Raw genomic sequence first — 21,300 nt, forward strand, 5'->3', positions numbered from 1 at the left:
CCTCTTACATGAGCCTGCTGCAGAAGGGAAAGTTGCCCAAAGCTTGCTTCAGCATGAATGTTGCTTCTCTTTCTCTGAGTGTGCCACACCTCTTGGCAAGGTGAATGTTTGAGAAGGAAAGATTCCTTTCTCCTGAGGTAACACTCTGTACTACTGGAATAAAAAGGGTGGCAGACAGAATGCCTTGTACTCTGAATTGAACCTTGATGATGGGTTTTCAGTTTCTCCAGGGCTTTCACTTGATTTTCAGTAATCTCCAGTCTTTGTCTCTTTCCCTTGGTTCCTTTTATTAAATCAATGAACCTTACATTAGCTGGGTGAATACAATTTTGCTGTCTGCTTTGCTGCTTTAGATTCACTCTCTTGTAGTACTGAGTGGCATGTTTGTCAAGGTATCTTGGCCTGTTGCTGCTTCTGTCTCCAGATTACTGCTAGAACAGAAAATCATTTTGATTTTCATAGTGAACCTGAACTAAATATACAGATGCTGTGGTAAAAGATCCTTATGTTTCCTAAAGCTAGTCTGTCTTACAGTATCAACTCTAAAATCCAGAATGCTGCAGCTTACAATGTTACTAGTATGTTCTTTAGCAATTACAGTAAGCCAGTACAGTCCTTCATAGAAGGGACTCCTTTGCTGATCTGCATAATTGCAAACTGAGTCCTAGGGTACTTTGCATCTAGACTCTTAATGCTAGATTTAATATGCAGCTAAAACCTAATGCTAATATAAAACGGACACATAGGAGGTATATCTGCTAGAAACCTGGTACCTTGGAGCTTATTGTCATGGCAAATTGGTACAAGCTGCAATAAACAGCTTGCTCTGGATGGCCATGTTTCATGGAGTGCACATCTCAGGCCTTTCTGAGGCCTGGGACCCCACAGCGTCCAGCTCCTTGGAGCTGGCATGTAACAGCCTTTGGTATTTATGCAACATTTTTTTGCAATGTCTTTGGTGTGGGGAGGGGCCTCTGTGCTCTACTTCTTGTCCTGATGCCAAAGCAGAGAGTGAATGGCTTCTTATAGGCCACTGTTGGGTTGCATGCAAGCATACCATCCCACTATCCTTTGCCTGCATTCATCCTATTCATTGCTTTCATAATTTGTTTTATTTCTTTAAGTTGTACCTAGCTTGGTAAGTTGATTTTTGGGGGTGTGGAGGGGTTGTTTAATTTTTTTTTAACATGAAGACCAGACTGAGACAGTCCAGAAGGAAGTCTCTGGTCTCTGTTTGGCATCTGTGCTTGTTACTTTGCCCATCGCTGTAGTTTATGGCACTTGCAGACATCTTTGTTGAGGGAAGTAAGAGAGTAACAAACACAATGAGGCTGGAGTGCCAGGGGAGTGTAAGTTGCCATACTTGGCAGGGGGTGGGAGGGAAATTCGGGAGTAGCTCACAGTGGTCTGCAGACAACTGGGAGAGATGCAAAGGGATCTTTGATGAAACCAGTGCTGAGGAATCCAGAAGGAGTTAGTACCCAAACATGCGTGGTTCAGCCCTGCCTGTCTTGTAGTTCAGTGATGGTATGAGTCAGAGTCTCTTTGGTCTGAATGAAGTGGAAGGTACTTTCTACAAAGCAACTCAAGCATATGCCAAGGATCTGGATAAATAAAACTAATTCAGAAAAAGGGAGTGGGATGCAGGCTCTTGCTCTAAATCACTTCACAGTTCGCCACAGCAAAATGCAATATGGCATCTTAAATAAAATCACCCTCTTCTGACTCTCGCAGAGGCTGCTTCAGAGCATTCCCTGGTTTCCAGAACAGTTTTATTTCCTCCCTTAGAGAGACAGACTAGCCTTGACTGAGCAACCAATTTTCATGCATCCTTTAAACCAGCATTTCCTGCCTTTTCTGAAGGACAGCACACGTCGCTAGCTGTCTGTTTCTTTCCCCTTAAACAATATAGGTTCGGGGTTGGTTTTTTTTTTTTTTTTTCCTTTTTCCCCTCCCCATCTCATTTCTTTCCGCCTGCAAAGTGATTTGAGAGCCCCACGACGCAGCCTGCTACTGGAGCGGGGACTTCTCTGGAACACTGGCGTGCGCAGGGATTAATCCCACCGTAGAGAGCCAGCCTGGCCTTTGAAGTGTTACAAGAGGAAGGAGGAGGTAAGTGTCGAGGCGAGCCCCCAGCCCCCCTCCCCGCCCCCGGGCAGCGTGCGGCGGCCCGCAAAGGGTTAAAGGCCGCCTTGGCCCGGCGGTGCCGTGCGTATGCAATAATCTGTGTGGCTCTCTTGGCCGACTGCCAGAGTGTTGCCTTGCCTCCTCCTCCTCCCTTCTCTCCCCCCCCCCGCCCCCCCCCGCCTTTTGCATGAAGTAGGATCCTTGAGCTGTTGCAGAGGCAGCCAACTGCTCCATATTTGGCTTCTATTACCCATTTACATGCTGGAGAGCGGAGAGGGAGCGAGCGCTGTACCGCAGACATCATTTCTACTACAGTGGTGGAGACATCCCGGACCTGTGTCACTGCAGGGGGAAGGAAAAAAGCCAAACAAACAAAAAGCAGACCCAAGCCCCATGATCAGCTAGGAAGACATTTGTGTGCGAGTCTCTCTCTGACCCCCCCACCCCCGCCAACCCCACCTCCACTGACACTTTACAGTAAGTGGCTTTTTTTTCCTCCTCTGCTTTCTGCCTCCCCCCCAGCCGCCCCCGGCTTCTTCCCTTGTTTCGACTGCAAACCGCCGGCGATTTCCAGCTGGAAAAACACGGGGCTGAGAGGGCAGGGGAGCGCTGCCCACCCCGCCACGGGGCTGCAGCCCGCCTCTCTGCGGCTGCCCCCGGCCAGCCATGGCACGGCACGGCCCGGCCCGGCCCGGCCCGCAGGCGCTGCCGCCGCGGGCCCGGCCCTGAGGGGAGAGGGAGGGAGAGGGAGGCGGCCGCGAAATGGCCGAGGACGCCGCGCAGGGAGCAGAGTGGGGATGCGGGACACAGGAGGAAGCGGGGGGCCGGGGCGGCCCCGCGGCGGGAGCCGCTCGTACAGCCCTGCCCCCCCCGCCCCGCTCCTTCCTCCTTCTTCACCCCCCCTCTCCCTCCCGCCTGCTTCCCCCCGGCCCGGGCGGGGTGTGGGTGGCTGCAGGGACGGTGGACATTTTGCGAGTCGCGGCTGCCCCCGGTGCGGCGGCCTCGGGGTGTGTGAGACTGCGCGTGTGTTGGTGTGTGCGGGGGGGCGGTGTGCGGTGCCGGTGCGTGTGTGTGAGTGTGCGGCGTGTGCGGTGTGTGTATGTGCGCGTGAGCGCGGGGGCTCCGCTCTATGTTTGTTCGTGTGTGTGTCTGCGTGCGTGTGTGCGGTGCGTGTGTGCGGGTTGCAGTGCCGGGTGTGTGTGTGCGGGTTGCAGTGCCGTGTGTGTATGTATAGTGTGTGTGTATATGTGTACGTGTGTGTGTGTGTGTGTGTGTGTGTGCGGGCGGGGGGTGCGGTGCGGTGCGGTGTGTGTGTGCGTGCGCGGCCGGCGCGGCGCGGTGCGGGGGGGGCCGTGCGGGGCTCGTACGCCGGGCGGACCCGGCGGGGCGCAGCGCGGGGCCGGTCGCCGGCAGGGCCGGTCGCCGCCACCGCACGGCGTATGTAGTACGGGGCTGGGCGGCTGCCGGAGGGTGAATGAAGCGAGGAGGAGGCGGCGGCGGCGGGGGAGGCGGCGCTGGCGCTGGGATGTGCCCGGCAGCAGCCCCGCTTCTCTTCACTCAGGGCCCAGGCCGGCTGCAGACGCCACCCGGTACTGCCGGGAGGGACGGGGCGGGAGGGATGGGGGAAGGGGGGCGGCGGGGCGCCGCCGCCCGCCCGCGGCTGCGGGGTCCGGCCGGCGGCTTCCCGAGGGGAAGCGGGGCAGGGGTTCCCCGCCGCCGCCGCCCCGGGGCTCCGCTCACCTCCAGCGGCGGCCGCTGCCCTCCTGCCGTTCACCGATCCCCCGCTGCCTCCGGGTTTGCTTGGGTCGGGTGGGGGTGGTTGGGTTGCGGGGGTTTGGGGTTGGTTGGTGGTGGTTTGAATTTTGGGGTTTGGTTTTTTTTATTTTTATTTTTTTACCCTAAGGCATCGTAATTTACTGGTAGAAAAACAAATAAATGACCCCGTGTACGGTTGTGGGTGCTGAATCCGTCAATGTGATTCCTGATATTAAAGTCTCAATTAAAGCATGCTGGAAAAGCGTTAGCTCCTACTGTAATAGTAATAGCGATAATAATAAAATGACAGAATTGGGAGCGATTTACATGTTATTGAAGAGGAGGAATTACTGAAGAGTAATAATAGAAAAGAAAACAAGTCGGAAGCCCGTTATATAATGCACTGTGTAGACAACGAGAACGACAGGCTATTTTTATTTTGTTTACCGTATGCTGTGTAATAGGGACTCCTCCGAGCAGCATCTCTCCCCTGTGAGCCCGAACTTCAGATAGAATTGAGGAAAAAATTTAAGCATTTCTTTTACGACCAGACGAAGAAATCTAGGTTTGTAAGACCCTCCTCTTTACAAATTATTTCTGTGTACAGAACGGGAAGGGTGTGCAGGTAAATGACCTTTGCCGGATACCTTTTCCCTTTTCATATGGTAAAGAAATTCGTATTTTGTAACGCAGCTTACACTTTAACCTTTAACGCTCATGGTTATGTATTTTATGCAGTAATGGTTACTTCACGCGTCAGATACGGTCGGGCATAGTGAGTTACTCTGCTGACACACTGATAAGTCAAGGACTTTTAATTTCAGTTTCGAATGAAACCGTCCCCTAAAGGAAAATCCCGGCTTCGTGTTAATCTATTTCTGTCCGAGTGATAGAGACGGTGCAGTTTTATCATATGGAGCAAGGGTTATGAATGGGGGAGAGGGAAATTGAGAATGGCCAGGGAAAATATTGCGCCGTAGTTATTTTTGTGATGCTGCAGGATAATAGTAGTAATTGTACGTTACTGCACCTAATTTGTTCGTAAAACTGGCCCGGTATTTTACTGCCCGGTATGTAGCAGCTATTTTGGAAGGGTGGCTGTAATCTCCTCAGTTTTTACATAAGGCAGAGGTCGATAGGTTTTTCTCTGTGCTCGGCTGTCTGTCTGTCTCTCTCATCATGTAGTGACATGTCAGCGGTGCAGGCTTTCAGCGCGCTTACTCCAGCCCTGATCAGTCATGTAATTAGATCAGGCTGCCATGGTAACAGACGGGATTCACCGTATTCACCGGCCAGCCAGGTGCGTGTGTGGCTGGCGGGCGACCCAGCGGGCTACCGCCAGCCCTGCGTGTGCCGCGTTGGTGGCGTCCGGCCGGCGCGGCCACTGCCTCGGGCTTTCCGAAAATTGAAAGATGCCGGTGGTGGGTTCCTAATGGTCGAACCTCTCGGGAAGGGTGTTCTTTGCCCACTGGAGTGTCAGGCAGATTGGCCGTACGTGGCACGCTTAGCAGGTCAGCCAAATCGTCAGTTCCATTTGCGTGTATTATTAGCAAATTAATGAAGGTGTGGTACTTTGTAAAAATGCTTTTGGCTTATACAAGCTTAAAAGCTTGCACGAAAGTTTCTTCAGAGTTTTTTTTTTTTGTTTGTTTTCCGTCTCTCTCCCCCCCCCCCCCCCCCCCCCACGTCCCCAGTCTGTCTGGTTTAACTGTTTGGTGGCTGTAGCAGTGTTTGCTAACAGTTCCCATTCCAGCTTTCTCATCCTAGGCCACAGGCTTGTTATTCTCCACTCCTGTACTGGTACAATGAAAATTGGTCATACTTGATGTCAGTATTGTCACTCTGGGTTTGTTAAAGCCTCCTCATAGTTCTTAGCAAGGTCTAGGCCCTTTTGTGAGTTAGGTGAAAGCTGACTGCAGTTTCTCATGATAAAAACAATTTTTTGCATCAGTAAACACTTTGTTTCTAGTATGGGGATATTTTTGCATTTGTGCTCATCAATATATTATAGCTATGGAGCAGGAGACTTTCTGACACAGTTTATAATAGTGTCAAAGGATACGTAATATAATTAGCTTTGAACTGCATATTGCTTTTAAAAACATGTTTCACCAAGCAATGTATATTTGTCTTCATTCTCATTGTTTGAACATCACTCTTTTAAACCACTCTTCCATAAATGTAGGTATAATTTTTTAAAAGCATTAAATTTGGCACTTTGTTCTAATGTCATAAATCTGGAGCAACTCCAGGGGATGGGATTGTGAACCACTTACATGGGTGTATATCTCAAATAACTCCATTTATTGGATTTAATCCAGGCATATAGTAGAGTAACCGAGCTCAGAAAGTGATCTGCTGCGTATCACTGTTATTTTCTCTATATTGCTTTTCATGGCAGAAAGCTCTGTGGTCTTAAATAGGATTTTTGCCTGATTAAGGAGCTGCATTAAGTGTCTATAGAAGTGGGTAACACCCCTACTCCAGTCATTAATCTTGGGTGCACTGACACTAATATTGAACTTGGCCCGGAGGATTTTGTGTCTCAGTGATGAGAAATCATCAGCACCCACAGCTCCTGAGTGTTTGTAGTACCAGGCTGGAACATAAAGCAATCCAGAAATATCTCAGTAAAATAGATATTTTAATCACTCTGATGGTAAAGCACTGGAGCTGGAGGAGGAGGCAATGAGAAGTGCCTGTTGGTGGTTCAGCTGTTGTGGTGACAGGCAGTGGCGGTCTTGGGTTTGATGTGATGAGTTTGCAGGTCTCAGCCTGCCTGCTGAGCAGGAGTGTCTCTTCTTGGAGGGGTGAGGGGACAGGGTATTTGCAGGCAATTTCCTGCACTGAAGTGCTACTTCTCAGTGCCTCAACTAACTTGCCATTCTGGCTAGGAGAGAATATCCTCTGCTCAGTGTGGCCGCCTCCATTCTGAGGGGGTGTCTTGAAATAGAAGAGCTTGTTAGGTGGACTGGCTGGAGAGAGTGGAATAGTCATGAGCAGGACAACTCCTGTAGGGTGAGCCTTTGTGTGCTGCATGCTGCTTATACATATTTTATTGTAAGACAAATTACCTGTGTGACTAAGAGTGTTAGAAAGTAATTATTTTCAAAAAGGCCATATATACATAGTTTAAAAAACTTTTCTGAAAAATAAATGGTGCAACTTTGCTTTTCTAGCCTGACTGAATCTATTTAGAAAGGTTGAAAAAACTAGTTTTGCTTTAAAAGGCATTTGCAAGAAACATGGAATTTCACTTAACAAAATTTTTTATGTAATAGATCCAGTGGCCTAGTTTCCCATTAATTAAGAAAATAGACACTTGAATGCAGTCACCTGAAAAGCAGCTAAGAATTTAAACATTAGAATTTTAAGGTAATTGTCTTAGTAACATGGCTAGTAAAACAAAATCAAGGCCTAATTTTTCCCCTTGCTGAGGTTTAGCAGCACATCTTAGCATATGACAGTCAGGATTATCATTGTCATTGTTCATATGCACACTGTTTTTGTTCTGGTGTACTAATTGAGGGGGAAATGCAATAAAAAAAGTGTCAGGCTGTAAAGGAAATGCTTGTCAGTATTGCATAGATGGTCTGAAGCACTGGCTGGCTGCAAACCTACTCCAGCGTGCAAGGCAGCTGCCACTGGTGATGCTTGAGAGAAGTCGAGCTGTGTGACAGTCTCAGCTATAATCACACAGGTTGTGTGTGATTTAGTTGTTCTGGAGAGCTGTACAGGTACAGTGTGTACAATTCAGAGAGTGCAGATAACAAATTAAGTTGTAGGTCCCTTCTGAGACTGCTGTAACCAACTCTGCGTTAACAGATAAAGATATAATTAGAACAAGAAAGAGAAGTATGGCAGGCTTGGCACAGGTAAATATTTCATTGCAAAGAGCTGACTTGCTATATTCCAGTGACTTCAATAGCCTAAGCATCCTGTCTTCATCCTTTCATTTTACTTTTAAGCAAGACTCCAAATGTGATAAATAAATAAATAGCTATTTGGTTGAAGGCACTGTATTTTGAAGTCTTATTCAGTGGTTCACATTCTTTGTATGAGAAAGTTGGATTTTTACATGGTTTTGACTGAGGTGATGCATGATTAACATTTTAAAATGTAAGAAACTTTGTAGATTCTTGATTTTTGCAAAAAGACAAAAACTAGATTCATGACCATAACTTCTTTTCTATCTCAGTGCATGTACTGAGAATGCAATGCTTCATGGCTTTTTTTTCCTCTCAAAACTGTAGTCTGAAGTGATTGTACAATACATGCAAATCTATATGTGTGCATTGGTCCCAGTCTGCAAAGTTACTTTAGTAGATGTCCCAGTGAGGGTTTTGGTGAATGAGGATTGATTAAAGAACCTATCTAGAGTTAAGTATGCGTGTAAATCCTTCCCTAAATAGGAACAAGTAAGTATGCTCATAAACTGAAACAACAGAAATGATTCTCAGTGAGGGAGAAATAGTCCCACTAAATCCTTTTATTGTACCAAGAATGATACAAATATTTGGTGAGATTCCAAGAGAAAACCTCAAATGTATTTTGTTTAATAGGTGATGTCAGCAGAAGTTCAGTGCTGGCTCTTCATGATTTTGCTGAGCGAAATCACAGAAGAAATTAAAAAATGACATTGTTAGAGTTTTTCTTTGTTTATATTATTTGGGAATTTACAGTAATAGGCATCAACTGTAGCATGCCACCTTTAATGACAAAATAGCGTACAAGGTAAAGTCAGATTCCAATAAGTGATTATTTTTCACCTAGTAGTAGTAATTGCAGCGCTATGTTTTCAGGATGCTACTGCTTCTCAAATAAAATATATTCTGTTGGCAGTGAAGACAGTCATCTCCACTTGCTTATGATTCTTCACCTCATTAAGATCACATTTAGGAAAAGAGCACTCTGAATAAATGGGCTCTGCTCTCTACTGTATGAGTTCTGTCTGCAGAATTAAATCTATGGTTTATTTGTGCTTGAGTAATAAAAAAAGCAGCCTCTCTCAGTCTTCATTGGGATATCTTAGTGTGTTGTAAATTACTATAAATGCTGACTCTTAACTGTGTTTTTCTTTCTCTTTATTTTGGTTTCCATCTCCTCAACTCCTGGATCAACAGTCACATTGCAGGCCAAGCCAGATGGGCAAGCAATACAAGCTGTGAATTTATTCTTGACCCCGTAGGACAGTGACCACCGTCATTTTTTAATTCACCATACAGTTATGCACTGCCAATAAGGTGAGAATGCAAAGCTTTTTATTTCCTTCAGCAAGTGTACAGTGTCTGCTCTGGGCTTTAGGCGAAGTGCACACCTTCCTGGTGTGATTGCCTACCTGTGATAGGTTTGTACTTCCCTTGCCTGGCAGTAGAGGTCCTTGAGAAACTCTGCTCAGAAAAATTCCTTTAACTCTGGTGACTCATTTCTGTGACTTGCAGAACAGGTGCGTTCCAGATGGGTAGTTTTATGCTCACCTGAGTTCAGAGTATATGCAGTTACTGGAAGATATTAGTATTAATGGAAAAGGTGGCAGACTTTGATTATTGTTATAAAAGACCACCTGTAAAATTGTATAAATCCGTACTTAACTTTTCTCATCATTTTCAGGATTCCTGTTGCTTGTTGCCTACTTGGCTTTTCCACTGTCTTGAGTTTCTTCTGTGCATCAAACTTTGTCTGGCATTAGAATAGTTCCCAGGATAATTAGTCACTACTGATGTATCTGTGTGCCTTTTGCTCTATTTTGAGGAATGCTTTCAGTTCTTCTGGTTTTCCTCCCTGAAATGCTGTTGCCAGACAAGATGTAAAAGTGCACATGTATCAGTCTGCTGCTGTCCTTTTCCTCTCTCCTTCCCATATGGTTGTGGAAAATAATTTGAGAAGACCAAGTCCCAAGACTCAACAATCATACTGCCAATAAAAAGAACATAAATTTTTATTTTATTTCTTTAATCTGATTGTCATTAAGCCAGCCTGGTTTTTTTGGACCTCTTCTATGATTTTTAAGTGCTTGGGATTGGCAATGCTGCTAATGCTTTAAGAAAAAAAGATAAAGGGTCATAATAAAATTGCCTGCGTCTTTAAATAAAAGAAAATGAAATATAGTGATTGCTTGCAGAAAACCAAAGGGTTTCTTGTTTAAATTTACAATCTGAAAACTTAATTGCAATAGTATTCTTATTTATGCAAGGGTGATCAGAAAGTCCCTGTTGCAGAATAACGTCTTAATGCAGCATGTCATAGAAAAGTATGCAGTGCATCATTTACATTTTATTGTGGCTGTGGGGAAGCATGCTGTGTTTTAGAGGGAAGTTGCCTAGGCAAGTAGTTACATGCAAGGACAAGCCTGTTACAATTTCCAAATGAGCTTGAATGGTGGGGGTGAGTGGTAACTGCTGTAACTTCAGACCAATAAGAGTTTCTAGAAAGTAAGAAACCACACAAAGTGCCCATGTGCTGACACTCTTTGTCTTTCCATTTTGGAAGGAAACTGAATTAGTTGCAGCTATTGACTTGGAAATAGAAATAGAAAGATTTTTGTTATGATCTTATCATTTCCACAAAGCATTTAATTTATTTTTAAAAATTAACTTGTGTTGTATAAAAATGTGTTTATATGAAGAAGTGAGTACTGCTGTAAAAACTTATATCTCTTAATTAGAAGTAGTTGTTTATAGGGCATTAGTCAAGTCCTATGAATAATCAGATTGTGTTACCCACAATGTATTGCTAAGTCACCTTGGATATTTTAGCATCTGGTATCTTCTGCAATTACATGACATATAATATATTCAATGTTAAACAAACATTTAGAATAAAAAATGTAACCTAGTTAAGTCTGATGCAGAGGCATGACAGGAGTATAGTACTAAAATGCTGTTTTTCCTATACCAACTCAGCTTGAAGTATAGTATTTTATTTGTGGACCTTAGATTTGGTTTAACTTCTTGTTGTTGGACATTTTAGTTGCTGAGTTTGGGATACCTCTGTTGACCTCATTAGTTCTCATTTTTGCTATGGAACAATCAAAATCAGGCCCACTGTATAACAAAATACGTGAATTAAAAGTTATTGGGGTAGAGACTGCCTACTTACAAACTTCACTCTGTTACTGGAGGAAACAGGCAGGAGCTCACAGCAGTAACATGTGAAAGAAACATGACCTGGCAGTGTGCAGGGAACAGCCACAGAGCATTTCATACTCACACGCATCATCTTTCTGGCCTTTGCATTTGTTTTGGGGTGAAGGTGGCAACTGCCCTGCTCCATTTTAGGCAGACCTGGGTTATGACCCTGGAGTCTGTCAGAGGGGTGGGACACATTTGAAGGCATCCTAAATGGATCTCAGAAGCTATACTTGAGGCCTAATTTCCCTACATGTGCGTTCATGTGAGGATTTGTGTGCCTTCTATGGGTAACATCTTTGTTGTGTGTCAGCTCTCCAGGTGTGCTTACCCTCTTAATTCAAGCAGCATTTTCTGCAGAGCCAGCTAAGCATCTTGCCTGGATAAGGACATGGGTGTTAGTAAAAGTAAAGCAAAAATAAATAAATATATACAACCTTTCTTCCTTCCCTCCAAAACACAGAGTTATTCTTATTTGTTCAGAATGTGCACTGCCTCCTTCCACATAGGCAAATGACTCAATGCTTTCTTTTATACAGTTGTCTTGAGAGGATTTTACATGAGATACTGGACATTTTAACAATTAAAGAGTTATTTTTAATCTTTTCTGTTGTCGAGTCACTTGCTATTTATTAATCATAGTACTGGGATGAATTTACAGCTGCAGCCCATTTGTAAGAAATTTTTTTGGCTGAATTTTCAGTAGGTGTGCTGTATACTACCTAATATAGCCTATTTTTACATAAGACATCATTTCTGTTTTATGCAGACTTCCTTCTCTTTATGCAGATCTCTCTCTGTTAACAGGCAACAGTCTGCCCTTATAAAATACTTAATAGTGAACATAAAAAGAACTAATCTGTCTCTATATTACTGTGTACAGTGGTAGCTTTTTGGTTTTCATATCAGTGTCCTTTTATCATAGCTGTTTTTATTTCTTCCCTCATGCTGTTTATAAAGGTCTACAATATCTGTAGGGCTAAAAGAAGGTAGGCAGTGGAGACTTCTAATGTGTTAACAGCATTAGTGAAACAGAGCTGTGAACTAGGTATAACTGGATAGTAATTAGGAATAATTTTAATTATTTGTTTATGTGTGAGCAACTAAAATGTAAATTAAATGAAGTGATGTGAATGCTGACAGATGTCTTAAAAATGAGGCTTTGTGGTTTCCTCACCTCAGCCATAACCTTTCATGTTTTTCCTCTGTTGTTCCTACTGCAGATACTGAAGGCCTGCTGTCTGACTGATAGGAAGTTTTATAACATGGTCTGAAGTGTAAATGGCATGGGGTGTAGTGGTATGCCTACATAAAAACACAAAGCTGACATTCATAATGTGATATAAGGCACTATCCAAGGTTTGATTCACCTTCCAACTTGGTGTTTTTAAAAGCTATATTTGCAAATGGAATGAAATTTGCTGTCCCACGAACTGCAACTTAGCAGTTAGCATTCTTTTAAAAGTGTGGGCTTTTGGAAGTCAGTGTGAGTATGAGTAGATGGAGAACTTCCATGTGCTGGGGGTAGAGAAGTGGTGAGGCATCTGGATGTGATGTGCAGTTGTGCGCAAGCCTGAGCATCTGTGTGTGCCCTCCTGCTGCCCCTGCCCTTGGTTGTGTGTGTTGGGCAGGGGGGTCCTGGTAGGGTTTGCCTTGCCTTGAAACCAGGGCTGTGCTTTTGAAAGAAAGTTAGCCCTCATGACCAGGGGTATAATTTTGGTCTGAAATTAGCCCAGGTGGCAGCATCTGGACTTAAATGTGTTGGCTGAGGGTTTCTCATGTTGAGACACTGTGATGGAGGCAAACCCTAAATTTGATAATTGCCTCTTTATTTTCTCATCAGTTATTTATTTTGGAACTAGCTGTAAACCTGACTTCAGGATTTATTAAGTTACTCCTTGCTCTATAAAAAGTACAAATGTCTGAATGCTCCTCACTTGTATTGGAGTGTGGTTGTGACTGGTACACATTTTGTTTGTCAGGTATCCATGTGTGAAGGCCTTCGTAGTTTTGTACAGTGAACATTTCTGTGAGGCCAGCTATTTGAAAGAAAGTCAGGCTTTAATGGAGAAGGATAATTACAAAAAGTAGGCTTAATCCTCCTTTATTGTGCTCAGAAATTTTCTGCTACTGAGTATTTTCTCATTGATGTGGCTCCTTTTCAGTGGCATGTGTAGCAGCTGACTAGAAAGTGATATTTTTCAAATGTATATAATAATAAATGCATTTCTCCTCTTCCATAGCCCCCAAACATATTTGCTGCTTGGTACTGTGCTATATTCGTAGCTTTCCCAAGTAATCTGACAACAAGTAGATCCAGAATAGTTTGAAAATTCAATATAATCAAGGGGAAAAGAAATCCTAGTAGGTTATTACATTAGAAGAAGTTGTAACTTTATTCTCCATGTACCACTAGCAGTTAAAAACCTTATGTACTGAATTTTTATTTACAGATTAGAAGGCTCTACTTTGACATATGACTAGCAGGGAAGCCCCTCCCTTTAACAGTTGTATGTCATCTGCTTCAGAGAACTAATTACTTGGCAATTCCCATTTGATAATTCCCTCTTTATTTTCTGATGAGTTACTTAACAGTGATGAGCTTGTTGAGCAGAATACCGTGCTTAATCTGTGCTTCAGAAACTACAGTGTGGGCCTGGGGATATCATTGTTTCTGAAATGCTGTTTAGCCTTGCCATAGGAGCATTGAAACCACACTAAGATACATGAACAGTTCACAGTTAACAGTAAGTTGAATGTGAGTGATGCACAGCATCTGCCAAAAAATAAAGGAAGGGTTTACATTGCTGTTGCACTGCAAGCAGAATGTTTAAATATGTAGTTTCTCAAAAAAAACCCCAAGCATCAAACTTTTTGTAATTTAGATGCTCAGAAGCAGAAGCTTGTGTCAGAGATATACCTTCTATGTATCATTGATCTTCTCCAGTGAAATAATCAATTTAATGGAATTATTTAAAAAAAACACTGTTTATTGTAATACCTATTTGACAGTTTAGCTGACTCCTGGTGGTTCTTGTATTCTTTTCATATGAGATACTTTAGTAAGTTTTTACTGTATTTTCTCTGTTGTTACCTGTCTTACTCATTCTTCTCCACTTCTTTTTCACATTCTTTTACTCCAGTGGCCACAGCAACCCTTGTTCCTGGCTGGGGAATGCATTAGAAGTCTCACTGCTAATTACAGCATCACAGTGTTTCTAGAGGGTACCTAAGTTCAGCAGTGCTTAGCTGCAGCAGCAGGCGAGGGGATTTATGGGTGAAATGACATCAGCCTGCTCTTGACAGTCATGGTAAGGTCTCTCTTGCAGATCAGGAGTCAAATTAGTCCTGTTCAGTTCCAGTGTCTCTGAAATTCAACCATGCTATTGAATTTTAATGTTTTTTTTTACTGGTTTCTAGTGGAGAAAGGTTTGTGCATCATCTACAATCACTTTGACTAGATAGTGGCATTTTTCTACTGATACCTGAAGATTTTCATCGTAGCTGAGCCAGTGCTATAAGCTGAGAATTGGGCTATATTTTCTTTTACTGGAATAAAAATGCAGTATTTTGTGTATTAGCTCATATGACATCGCATCATCAGGCTTGCTGATTTATTAGACATTCACAATGATATCTCTTGCCCAGTACTGGAAGCTGTGTTACAGGATTGTTTTATCAATGAGAAAATACTCATTTGTTCATAGTTACATCTGTTTTTGTAAAATTTATCAAGAGGAACAGTAGTTTTATGAAACATATAATTTGGAACAGATTAATCTGCTTTAATTGTGCTTGTGAAGTACACCAAATATAAAATTTTTGAAAGGAATATTAATCAAGTTGATCAAAGATGGCTTGAAGTACAGAATTCAAATATGAACACAATTGCAACAAATATACAGACAGAAAGTAGCTTGGGAGAGTATTTTAAAAAGATTAATTAAAAAATACGTCCCATTTTCCTTTTTGGATTTTTTAAAATAATATATCATGTTTTAGAAGCAAAGATGCAAGAAGAAAAAACAAATACAATTTGAGATTTTATAAAATGCAGTGAATAAGCATTTTAAATAGCATAATAACACAAGGAGTCAAAACTCACAGAAGGTAATTGAACCATTTTTCAATTTTTTAAAACATATTTTTCATTCTATTTAATATTTTAATGACTCAAAGTGTTGCAGGTAGTGCTATATTGGCATTGCTGAAAATAGAAATCCTCTGTAAGAATCAGAAAAGAAATATGACTTTCTTAGGATGCCTCACCTGTGATATGAAAGGTTTGCTTACACTGACAGAACTTGTCCCTTGACAAATCCTTCTACAAACTATTACAGCTTTTGTGGATGGACCTGCATCCTGAGCTGTGGTATCATATTTATTTTCCAGAGACAGCCAAAGAGTTATTAGATGTTGGTTTAGACAGATTTTCATCTGCCTGCTTCAGAGGTGTCTCAGATTGAACTTTAAAGTGTTTGGCCCCAGACACGTGGATATATACCAATACTATTTCTATCAATAGTTATGCGAGTAAAACATTAACAGATGAATGTTGTTACCATGATCTTCACTTAACACAAGATTTTAATTACATGCTAATGCATTAAAATTTGGCCTCAGATTGAAAACAAAAAAAAAAATGCAACTTACTAACATACAGTGGAGGTTTCCCTGCTGACCATTTCTGTTCTCTCCCTGGTACCAAATAAAATAGTACCTTCTCTCTAATTTATTATAGGCAGAGTCTGATACATCCTAGATACTGTGTTTCTTTTCTCTGGATACTCTTTTCCTTTTCCCACCACCTATCCTGTTAACATCACTCTTCTGTAAGTAACACTTGCTGATGGAGTAGCCAAGGATGACCTGGTTGGTCTGGTCATACGATTTGTGTTTGCATGTCCTTGTTTGCAGAACTGAGAAGCTGCTGCACCTTTTTGTTTAGGACTTGTCTGCTTCCTCTTTGAATCGGGGTTGAGTTTCACGTTTCCTTCTTGCCACTCCTGCTAAACTTACTTGGATCTCTGCTGTGATCTGGCCTGATATTTTTGTTGTTAATGACAGTCTTGGAAATCACATGTGACTTCCTTTGTGAAATTGACAGTTGATTAATTAAACTGGGGGGAGGTAAGTGACATATGAGTATGTGTAACACATGTGTTCTGTTTTATAGGGAAAGAGGATGATGGTGGAGCTTACAGTACAATAATCTATAGTTTAAAATTATACTATATGGTGTTTGGATAGCTCACAAATACATTTGAAAGTGTCATAAAACAGATGTGATACTGCAGTACTTGAAGAATGAAGGAGTCAAAATCTGCATTTTGTTCTGTATTTGCATAAGGTGACAGAGTAACTCATTCTTGGTGTGTGGTCTTCAGGTATGAGAGTGAAACAACCAGCATGGATGAGTCCTGACATTTGTTTGTCACCACTGGTTTATTTTGATTGCACCTCAGTGGCAGATTCAGAGGGAATATGATGTGTAGTGACTGAGCAAATTAAAGTAATTCCTCAGTGAAAATATGGCATTTGTTACATGAGGTTACTATCCAGATGTTATCTGTTAGTGTACAGTGAGAAAGAGCCCTAAGGAAAATTGAGGTGGGTAGAAGGCAAACATCTGAAATACATTAAACATCAGCAATCGAGTTCAACCCTGTTACCTAAGGAGTCACACTTGGTGAATGTCATGTTGGCTGTATGGAATGGGAGAAATGCAAACTAAGACACACTTCAGCTATGTGTGCAGCTCTGCTATGAAGTGTGTTCATCTGAGCTGTCAGCTGGCTGGCTGCAGTGTTTGGTGCTGTTTATACAGCTCAGCCAGGGTGTCTTCATGAAACCAGCAGTGCTGTGCAAGCTGGGCTGCAGCAACCAGTGGTTTTATGCTGCTCTTATTTAACATGAAGGATGCGTGTTGTGCAATGCACCGAGGTGCTCAGCCAAAGGCTGTAGTGAAATAAGGGGTCAGGTTCCCACCTCTGTTTCTTACTTGGGTGGTTTCAATGGAGCCATGTGGGTGTAAATGTGGTGCGATAGAGTCTGGGGCCTTTGGCATGTGTCTGAGCCTCTGGGCTCAGAGCTGAGGCAGACAGGTCAGCACTGCTGAACAGACACTGTTTGTTTGGTGGGAGTAGAGCAGTCACTTGGCTTTTCCTTCAAGTGGAGAGGGACTGAAAGAATGAAAGTTGTTGCTCAGTCAAATGTCATCAATCTTCTTTCCTTCCTGTACTTCAGGTGGATGTCTTGGTGAATAAGACTAATCTTTCTTTACATAGCCCAAACTGTATTTTGCCTTTTAATCCTCTGTCCTGTTTTAACCATTTCCAAACTTCTTTCTCTTGTTGCTGGCCAATTAGTTTTTCTCCTTACCACCTCCTCTACCAAGATATTCCTGTGCTCAGCACTTCTTACTGCTGCATATCTTACCTACTTTTACATATTTCCCTCACTGGGTTTGTTACCGGCACAATACTTAGATTTTGTGTAGACCCTTTCTTCTGTTTGAATTCTGTGTATGTTTCTATGTGTCTAAAATGCCCTTCTGCTTAGAGGGTTTTAATACCTCAGTAATTGTCTGCAGAAATGCAAATTTGAATGTTGTTTCATCTACCTCCCTTCCTTCCTAGTTTAGTCATAGCTGGGTTCTGAGCTTTGCAACCCCAATGATCTGCCTGGACAAGCTTTCCACTCCATACAGCCTTCTGCTTCTCCTCATGGGAAAAGACCATTATTTCTTCTCTGAAGCTTCTCTATGGGTGCCTGTTTCCCTGGCTGAATATTGGATTTTCAGTCTGTGTGCCCTGCAGACTTCCTGCTTCCAGCTGCAGTGTCTCTTCAGCAGACATCTTGCTTTTTAGGCTTGTCAGCTGATCTCTAAGAAATCAATAGCATATATTTGTTTGTGAAATGTTACATGCTGGCATTTGTTAAAAAAACACAAACAATGAAAAAACACAAAACCAAAACTCATTCAGTTATTTTCACTGTACCTGAGCATAAACCTGGGTCCTTGGCTTATAAAATAATGGAGAACCTATTACTTATTATCATATCATGTGATTGTCTAATCAAAGGATTCTATTACTGTATTAACAGTAATAATTCAAATTGCTAATGTAAATTTAAAAAAATGTAGTACCATTTTCATGTGTCATACTGATGGGTCAAAAGTAGCAGCTTGAGCACTTTTCTTTGGGCTTCTTTATCATCACTTCTCATACCGTGACTCTGCTCCAGTGATAAAGTTCTATAGTAATAGGTTGTGAAATGTAAGTTAAATCAAAAAAGAATTTTTGAAAAGCCCTTCATTCAGAAAAAGAAAATAAAAGTGACATAGTATGCTTTTTGAGTGAGGTTCTTCAGAGAGGGAAAAATTCCTGGACTGCTATGGAGAAGTACAAGAATGAAGCACCCACTGAATGAGTGAAGTTCACTTAAGGTGTGAAGTGGAAATATGTAAGAGGGGTTTTAAAATTTTTTTTTTGGTGTGTGTGTCAGCATGCTTTTGCCATGAACTAACTATTGAAATGATATTGTTGTGATAGTAGATTTTAAAAAACCCAAACAACATAATGATTATTTTGGTTGATAATTCTGGAGTTGGTATATTTTCTCAAAAAGAAGGCTTTTGAGTAAACAGAAAACCACCAAAAATAACTTCTAGCTGGAAATTGATAACCCTTCTTGTTATAAATAACAACAAAAAGATACAGACTAAGGGATATCAGAGGAAAATACACATTTTCTAAATTGATTTAGCCAGTGAATGTAACAATAGCTTGAGTATAGTTAGTTTCACTTTTCCTGTATGTAGGCAGCTTCTCGATGTGAGGAAAACATCTGAAAAAACCCCCAACCTCATGGTTATAAGATTATAAAAACTGGTGCAGGGAGCTTGGAGGTATGAGTTACTACTTTTAAAGTCCTCTTTTAAAAACAACGCTAGACTCCATATTGATAGAGTGCTTTTAAAGGCAGTGCCCTTTTAATCAGCAAACAGGTCCTCTGTGCATCAAATAATTAAAAATAGAGCAAAGTTTCTGAACAAGGCGTCTGGCAGAAGCGTCTGTACTTCCATCTGTGCATGATTAGCAGAATGTTTCATGATATTTAAATAGCACAAGCTTTGCTCTCTTTTTTATTATTTGTTGTACTGAAGACCTGTTTGCTTGTTAAGTGGTCTTTTTTGAATAGTTACTGGCAAGGAATCAGGAAAGTGTATGAAGACATCTTGTACACACTGCAAATGCCAAATTGTCCCTTTTTTCAGATACACTGCCCTTACTTTTTTTTTTTTTTTATTGGAGTTTTCCACATCCCTCACTTGATTTTTAAATTTTCTTAAGGACCAGTTCATTTCAGAGGGAGTTAAGCAGGTATTTCTGGTGGCTGCCTGGGGATTGCAGCCTGGCCGCTCACGGGTATTACTGCCTCTCGTGCTGCCGTGCGAGAATGCACCAGGGTGCACTTGCAGAGTACGTGTCGGCTCAGCTCTGCAGCTCCTGCCGGCACTGCTGGGAGCCCTGCATCTAATCTGCTGTGCACACTGCTCTGGAGCCTTACCCTTTCATGGGGATGTAATCAGCCAGGCAACAGCTTTCCAAGTGCTTTTGAGGCCTTAAGCTGGGACTCCTCTTTGCTGGCAGTCATTCAGCATCAGATTGTGTGCTCTTCATCTCTGACTAGCAACACGGCGTTTTGCAGTTGTAGCCACTGATTTCTCTCCATACTAGTAAAGATTGTGTGTGTTTTACAAAGGCCTGTACAAGAAGGTATGGAATGAAAATAAGCCACTGTCTGGATGCTGAGTACATTGCTGTAGCTGGCTGAGGGCAGTTCTGTTATGTGCAATGCCCTGTTGTTGGGAGCCAGCAGGTTGGCAGGGAGCTGAGACGCTCGGATAGGCTCAGAGGTCCTTTATGGAGAGCCAGTATTCAGTCTTGGGACAATCTGTGGTCTTGGATGGGCAGGGAAAATAAGAGCTTTTGTGGTGTGTGTAAGTGGTGTTTACTCTGTAGCTGGGCTTTTTGTTGCTGGGTTTTTCTTCTTGTGTTTGAGGAAAGCTGTGGTGTGTGATGTGTGAGTACTGACCTGGGTCGTCTCTTAACTTCAGCTAAAAACTTCAAAAGAAATTGTGGTTACTACTGAGAGCAAAACTGCTAACCTGTCAACATAAATGTACAAACTCTGCATGTTTGCACCTTAGAAACAACCACTGAAACACCTCAGCTCTGAAGAAAGAACGTACTATAAGCCTCCACACAGAGTTCACACCACCTCACATGGTTAGTGCTGTGTTACTGGTGTCCATCTTGCTGTTTCTGGCCCAGGTTTTTCAGAGCACAATGCTCTGCAGTCTCACAGCAAGTTCTCCTCAGCAGGTTTATATCTCACATGGTGAAGTTGTTGAGTTTCAGGGGAGCAGTGATAGGAGCACTTTGCAAATACCTGTCCATGGCCATCATTCAGCTTCTGGTCCAGGGAAGGCTTAAAAATGAATGAGTATATACAGAGAAGTACTGGAAGGGCAAGTGAAGGAACAAACATGTTTCAATGTAAAAGCTGAGAGTAACATGTATGCCCATTCCTTCAGCTAAACCTCTCAACTGATGCATGAAGCAGTTGCACTCACATTTTACCCACACTGCTCTTAAAAATCAGTTCCCTTAATAATTGATATTTTCAGAAATAAAAATTACTTCTAGAGCTAATTCTTGAGCAGTGCAGTTTGGTGGGCCTAATAGTAGCATTGTTCCAGGAGCAGGAAGGAGAGAAAATACTCAGGTTCATTTTAGAAAGATTCATGAAATTGTGTTGGTAGGTTGGTTAAACTAAGCCAAGTTTTGTGTTTTGCTTCTAGTATTTGTTCTCAAAATATGCCATAATGCTGTGCCAAAATGCTTTTTTGGAACAGCTTCAGCATATCCTGTGAATGTGAATTAATTAACATTAGTACAAGTTTCATATTGTCCAACAGAACTTAGTTTTTTTTGTGTCTTCTGTCATGCCCAAGGCGCTCCAAGCACTTTTGGTAGACTAGATTTTGCTGTTTATTACTAAATTTGTAATTCTCAATGCACTGTAAACAAAGTGAGGAAGAATTGCAGGGCACATATTCAGAAGCTGTTGTTCACACCTAACTGTTGTATTTCTAGCCCTGATTATTTGACATCATGACATACTACATGAAAAATCTGGTAGCCCTTGATTTCCTGAAACAAAACCAAAGCTTCCTTTTATAACCCTGCAAAAGTACATTGTATCTAAGCAGGTAAACTGG

The 21,300-nt window shown here is 42.2% G+C and overlaps 1 protein-coding gene across 39 annotated transcripts in view; it reads left to right on the forward strand.

Moving 5' to 3' along the window:
* The window catches only part of ATXN1 (ataxin 1), a 367,337-nt gene that overhangs the window by 143,946 nt on the left and 202,091 nt on the right, over positions 1 to 21,300 (forward strand). For 5 of the 39 annotated variants that reach the window (XM_085573532.1, XM_085573528.1, XM_085573537.1 and 2 more), the window contains exons 1-2: positions 2,270 to 2,604; positions 9,006 to 9,125. The gene's annotated coding sequence lies outside the window, so the exon portion shown is untranslated. The other 34 variants (XM_077785675.2, XM_085573527.1, XM_085573524.1 and 31 more) reach the window with 18 other exon arrangements.

This window comes from Lonchura striata, chromosome 2, assembly GCF_050655825.1.
Source record: "Lonchura striata isolate lonStrDom1 chromosome 2, ASM5065582v1, whole genome shotgun sequence".
Classification (NCBI taxonomy): domain Eukaryota; kingdom Metazoa; phylum Chordata; class Aves; order Passeriformes; family Estrildidae; genus Lonchura; species Lonchura striata.